Source organism: Trachypithecus francoisi, unplaced genomic scaffold (genome assembly GCF_009764315.1).
Source record: "Trachypithecus francoisi isolate TF-2019V2 unplaced genomic scaffold, Tfra_2.0 Lachesis_group0, whole genome shotgun sequence".
Taxonomy (NCBI): domain Eukaryota; kingdom Metazoa; phylum Chordata; class Mammalia; order Primates; family Cercopithecidae; genus Trachypithecus; species Trachypithecus francoisi.
The window spans coordinates 134,077,331-134,083,181 of record NW_022681453.1 but is presented as its reverse complement, the minus strand read 5'-3'; positions in this window follow the sequence as shown (position 1 = coordinate 134,083,181).

The following is a 5,851-nucleotide window of genomic DNA, read 5'->3' as shown; positions in this document are numbered from 1 at the left end:
TGCCTTGTCTTAGATGAGACTTTGGACTTTGAACTTTTGAGTTAATGCTGAAATAATTTAAGACTCTAGGGGACTGTTGGAAAGGCATGATTGGTTTTGAAATGTGAGGACATGAGATTTGGGGAAAGCCAGGGGGAGAATGATATGGTTTGGTTCTGTTTCAACCCACATCTCATCTTGAATTCCCATGTGTCGTGGGAGGGACCTAGTGGGAGATGATTGAATCATGGAGGCAGGTCTTTCCTGTGCTATTCTCATGATAGTGAATAAGTCCCATGAGATACGGTGGTTTTAAAAAGGGGAGTTTCCCTGCACAAGCTCTCTTGTCTGCTGTCATGTGAGGCATGCCTTTCAGCTTCCACCATGATTGTGAGGTCTCTCTAGCCACGTGGAACTGTAAGTCAATAAACCTCTTCCTTCTGTAAATTGCCCAGTCACAGATATGGCTTTATTAGCAACGTGAAAACAGACTAATACATTGGCTGAAGCCTTCTCCCATGCAATCCTACTAGACCTCCCTTCATTAGATGGTTCCAGTACATTTACCACTCCTGTGTTCACTTGAATATTTTAGGGCTCAGAACAGGACACCCCACAGTATGGTGCCTTGGCATGCTGAGCCCATTGAACTGAAAGAAACCGAAAGGAAACCAAATCTGGCCTCAGAGGCAAGATCTGTCTGACTCGCTCCCACTCTTTGTTCTCCTACTCTCCTTTCTTCCGCATGGCAAGCCATAGAAACTAGAATTCCTCTTCCCACAGGCAGGTCACAGAAAGGGGAATCCCTCTGCCCCAAAGTGGTCATAAAACTCTCACCTTTCATCCAGGCCTTTCTGTGTAGGAGCTGGCCATAAAATAAATTCTCTAACCTACTCTGTCTGCTAGCAGGTCCTAAGATCTGCATGTCAAATGGGTGCTGCACCATAACTGGGAGCAAGAAATGTCCCACAGAGAGGCCATGGAGAACTGCAGCTGAAGGCCTGCGGGGTTTCCCTGATAGTCTATTACTATTGGATCTCTTCTTTTTTGTTGGATCACGTTGCTGTCCAGTCTTCATGGAGTCTAAGTTTAGCAATGGACAGTTGTCCCTTGGGTCTTTGGGCCTTCACTCTGAAGGCTTTCATGTTGTGGAAACTTGGATTAAATAGATATGCTCTGCTTTCTCTTGCTCACCTGCCGTTTGTTGTAGGTAAGTCAGCTGTGACCCTGAGGATGGGTGAGGAAGGGCATTGCACTTTTGCTCCTACAGTGGATACAGTGTTTTGCACTCACCAAGCCTAAGCAACCTTTTTCATAAAGTTAAACTATTTGGAGAGAGGAGTTTTAAAGGTAGGTTAGAGACATGTGTTTTCCTGTAGTAAAGGTGTGTCTTCAAGTCTTACAAACATAAAAGATTGAAGTTTTGTTGCTGTTAGGATCTCTTGCCAATCTGACTTGCCAATTGATTCTCCCTGGAGTCCCTGGAGAAGAAGGGGCAGTGGGAGCCAATGGGGCTATTGTAGGAGTGGGGCAGGAACATGAACTTGGCAGTAAGTCCAACCTGGATTCCAATGTAGTTCTGCTACTTACCTATGTGATCCCAAGGAAGACAGGGTCACATAAAGTTTATGAGGCTTAGGTTTCTCACCTGTAATAGGTGGAAAATCATGATATCTTAACAGGGTGTTTTTGAGGGGTGAATGAGGTAATTAATAAATGTGCAGGACCTGGTGATTAGTTCTCATAAACTATCTCTAATCCTACGGAAAGGTGTATTGGGGGAAAACCCCACCCCCGATATTCAACGTGGGTTCTTTTCTATCTTCCTAAGCTTTGGCTGGTCTAAGAAATAAAGAGAAAGAGTACAAGAGAGAGAAATTTTAAAGCTGGGTGTCCGGGGGAGATATCACATGTCAGCAGGTTTTGTGATGCTCCCTGAGCCATAAAACCAGCAAGTTTTTATTAGCAATTTTCAAAAAGGGGAGGGAGTATATGAATAGGGTGTGGGTCACAGAGATCACGTACTTCACAAGGTAATATCACAAAGCAAATGGAGGCAGGGTGAGATCACAGGACCACAGGACGGGGTGAAATTAAAATTGCTAATGAAGTTTTGGGCATGCATTGTCATTGATAACATCTTATCAAGAGACAAGGTTTGAGAGCAGACAACCAGTCTGACCAAAATTTATCAGGCGGGAATTTCCTCTTGGGAGTGCTATGGGAGACCAGGGCTTATTTCATCCCTTCGTCTTCGACTGTAAAAGACAGCCACCCCTAAAGTGGCCATTTCAGAGGTCTACCCTCAGGGGCCATTCTCTTTCTCGGGGATGTTCCTTGCTGAGAAAAAGAATTCAGTGATATTTCTCCATTTGCTTTTGAAAGAAGAGAAATATGGCTCTATTCCACCCAGCTCACCGGCAGTCAGAGTTTAAGGTTCTCTCCCTTGTTCCCTGAACATTGCTGTTATCCTGTTCTTTTTGCAAGGTGCCCAGATTTTATATTTTTCAAGCATATATGCTCTACAAACAATTTGTGCAGTTAATGCACTCATCACAGGGTCCTGAGGCGATATACATCCTCCTCAGCTTACAAAGATGATGACATTAGGAGATTAAAGTAAAGACAGGCGTAGGAAATCACAAGGGTATTGATTAGGGAAGTGATAAGTGTCCATAAAATCTTCACAATTTATGTTCAGAGATTGCAGTAAAGACAGGCATAAGAAATTATAAAAGTATTAATTTGGGGAACTAATAGATGTCCATGAAATCTTCACAATTCATGTTCTTCTGCCATGGCTTCAGCCAGTCCCTCCATTCGGGGTCCCTGACCTCCTGCAACAAAGGTGTCTAAGATACCTGCCTGACTGAAATAGGTTCAAGTGCATAGTCATGGGAGAAGGCAGATTTTAATGGGGAATTGTGTGGAAAATACGAAAAATGGAAGAGATTTTGTGGAGTTCTTAGGTTGAGAGGAAGGAGGAGAAGCAGAGATGTGGAAGCTGAATGCTGGGAGGATAAAGAAATGCATAAGGGAGCAGTGTCCAGGGGGAAGTAGAGCAGAATGGTCACGGCTGACCAGCAAGTGTTTGCAGTGAGGACTCAGAAACAGGCCTGGGCATCATCGCCGGCAGTGTCATCAAGAAGACAGCATGTGGCTTTGGTGGAGGCCAATCGAAGTTCTAATCCCAGTCCCACGTTTTACTGACTGTAAGATCCTAAGCAAGTAATTCAACCTCTTTGGTTCTCTTCTTTCCCTAAGAAATGGTGATTGTACAGCCCATTTTCCCTACCTATGTCCCTTTCCTCCTTGGAGTACAGGCAGACTTCATTTCCCCATCTCCCTTGCATTAGGTTTGGCCATATGACTGAGTTCTAGCCAGTGAAATGTGAGCATGAATCATGCATGCGCCTTCCAGGCCTGGCCCACAGAAACCACTTTTATGATCCTCCACTCTCTCCCCATGTGGGCTGGATGCAGAGGATCCAAGAGACAATTCTGAGGCCAAGGGGAGAGCAGATCCCCCAGACAAAAGGAGGCTGGCACCCTGAATCACCATTTGGATGGCCATCTGCTGATAACCCATATTGACCTGTAACATGAGAGAGAAATCAAATTCTCCATCATTAGGCCACTGAGTTTGTTCCAGCAACTGGCCTATTCTGATACAATGATATTTTCTGTATGAGAGAGTTGTTGGTAAAGATTAAATTACAAAACGTATTAAACATCTTAATTTTTATTTTTATTATTAATTTATTTGGAGACAAGGTCTCGCTCTGTTGCCCAGGTTGAAGTGCAGTCATGGGATCTTGGTTCACTGCAATCTCCACCTCCCAGATTCAAGTATTTCTCCCACCTCAGCCTCCATACAGGCATGAGCCACCATGCCCAGGTAATTTTTGTATTTTTTGGTAGAGATGGGGTTTCACCATGTTTGCCAGTGATCCACCTGCTTCAGCCTCCCAAAGTGCTGGGATTATAGGCATGAGCCACTGTGATCAGCCATATGTTCAGACTCATAGTAAATGCTTAATGTACCCGCTCATTATACAAACATTTCTTAAACCCTTAGTGTGTGGCAAGTGCTTTAATGAACAAAGCAGACAAAGTGTTTTCTGTTATAGCATAAATTGGGGATGAAGAAAAAGGGAAAATCAATAAACATTTCTAGCCTGAAGGATTTTAAGAATGGTATCGCCACTGACAGAAAGGCTGATATTAGGAAGTGGGAGAGCTTTTCTGGAGAAGAATGAGGAGTTTGGACTTTAGACTTTTAAGAGGCATTAATTATATTGCCTCTGTGAACATCACCTTTGAAAGTTTATGAAATATTTGTAAACAAAAATTGATACACTTTTTAGCTGGGATGACGTAAGAAGCCTAGAAAAGCAGCTGAGGGCATTGGCTCACGCCTGTAATCCCAGCACTTTGTCAGGCTGAGGCAGGTGGATCATGAAGTCAGGAGTTCAAGACCATCCTGGCCAATATGGTGAAACCCCATCTCTACTAAAAATGCAAAAATTAGCCGAGCGTGGTGGCAGGCACCTGTAGTCCCAGCTGCTCGGGAGGCTGAGGCAGGGGAATCGCTTGAACCCAGGAGGCGGAGGTTGCAGTGAGCTGAGATTGTGCCACTGCACTCCAGCCTGGGTGACAGAGCAAGACTCTGTGGGGGGAAAAAAAAGAAGTCTAAAAAAGCATGGTGTATTGTTTAAAACCTCTAGTAGAATGTACCGTCTCAGGGTGGGAATGGTTTCTTATCCCATTATTCCCCTGCAGTATCGGGTGTGCATAAGAAGAATGCACTTAACTGAAATGAATTGAGAGCTTCAACTCCTCTGTATTCCAAGGAATATTTTTATTAACTCAAGCAATGTTTACGAAAATACTTTATAAATTATTGAACCCTACTCCAGTGCTTCTGCGGGAGGATACATCCTGAGTTATTAACCTCTGTATCTTTTGCCCTCCATGGGTCTCATCTTTCTCCTCTCCCTGTTCAAGCAGCTGACCTGGTGTTCATGCCTCCAGGAGGAAAGTGATTCTGCAGGGCCACATTCAGCTGCAGCTGCTGGTGTGGTCACGCGGGTTGTTTATGGATGATGACTCTTCTGATAGGTTGTTGTTTCTGGTCTGATTGGTCAGTGCTTGGGTCACGTTGGTTATGAAATACTTTGAGTATCACTATTGTAGTTGGAAGATAGACAGAATCTGAATTCTTTTAGTTTGTTCAAATGATTAAGTCCTGATTTGAGGAGGAAAGACAAAGAGGAGTACAGAGTGGAAAAAGAGTCTTCTGGCCCTAAAAATAAACAAAGTGAACTTACCTGAGACTAGCAAGAGAGTCCTTAGCTGAGGGAGAAGGTATAAGAAGAAGAGTGGGGTAAGGGGTCTCCAAGGCAGAGGAGACCTCTGCCCTGCTTTCTGGGCATGCAGCTGGGAAGACAGCAAGATCCCAGGGAGAGAGTAACCATATGCCATACCTTGGCAGTCATGTCCATTGCTAGTGTACAGACACTCCTGCATTTACAGTTTGCTAGAGAAGTAGCAAATAAATCAGACTGAAAGAGTGATGTGAACAGGGTCGTGACTATCCCTGAGCATGATGGCTATCACTCATGATGATGATCATTGGTCCAACAGTCACCCTGGCTGAGGGATAGTCACTACCCTGTTTCCCACCACCTGGACAGCTTGGCACTGTGTAAGATTCTAGAACTGTGGCCAACTTTGTGTGGAAAGTAGCAGGGTAGGGCGAGGGAACTCCAGGAAGGACCAGGGTTAAATTTCCCAGTAAGCCAGTAGAATGGCATTCTCAAATAGAAATTCATTTGTTCTGAGCATAAAGTGACCTTTCTTGTGCACCTTA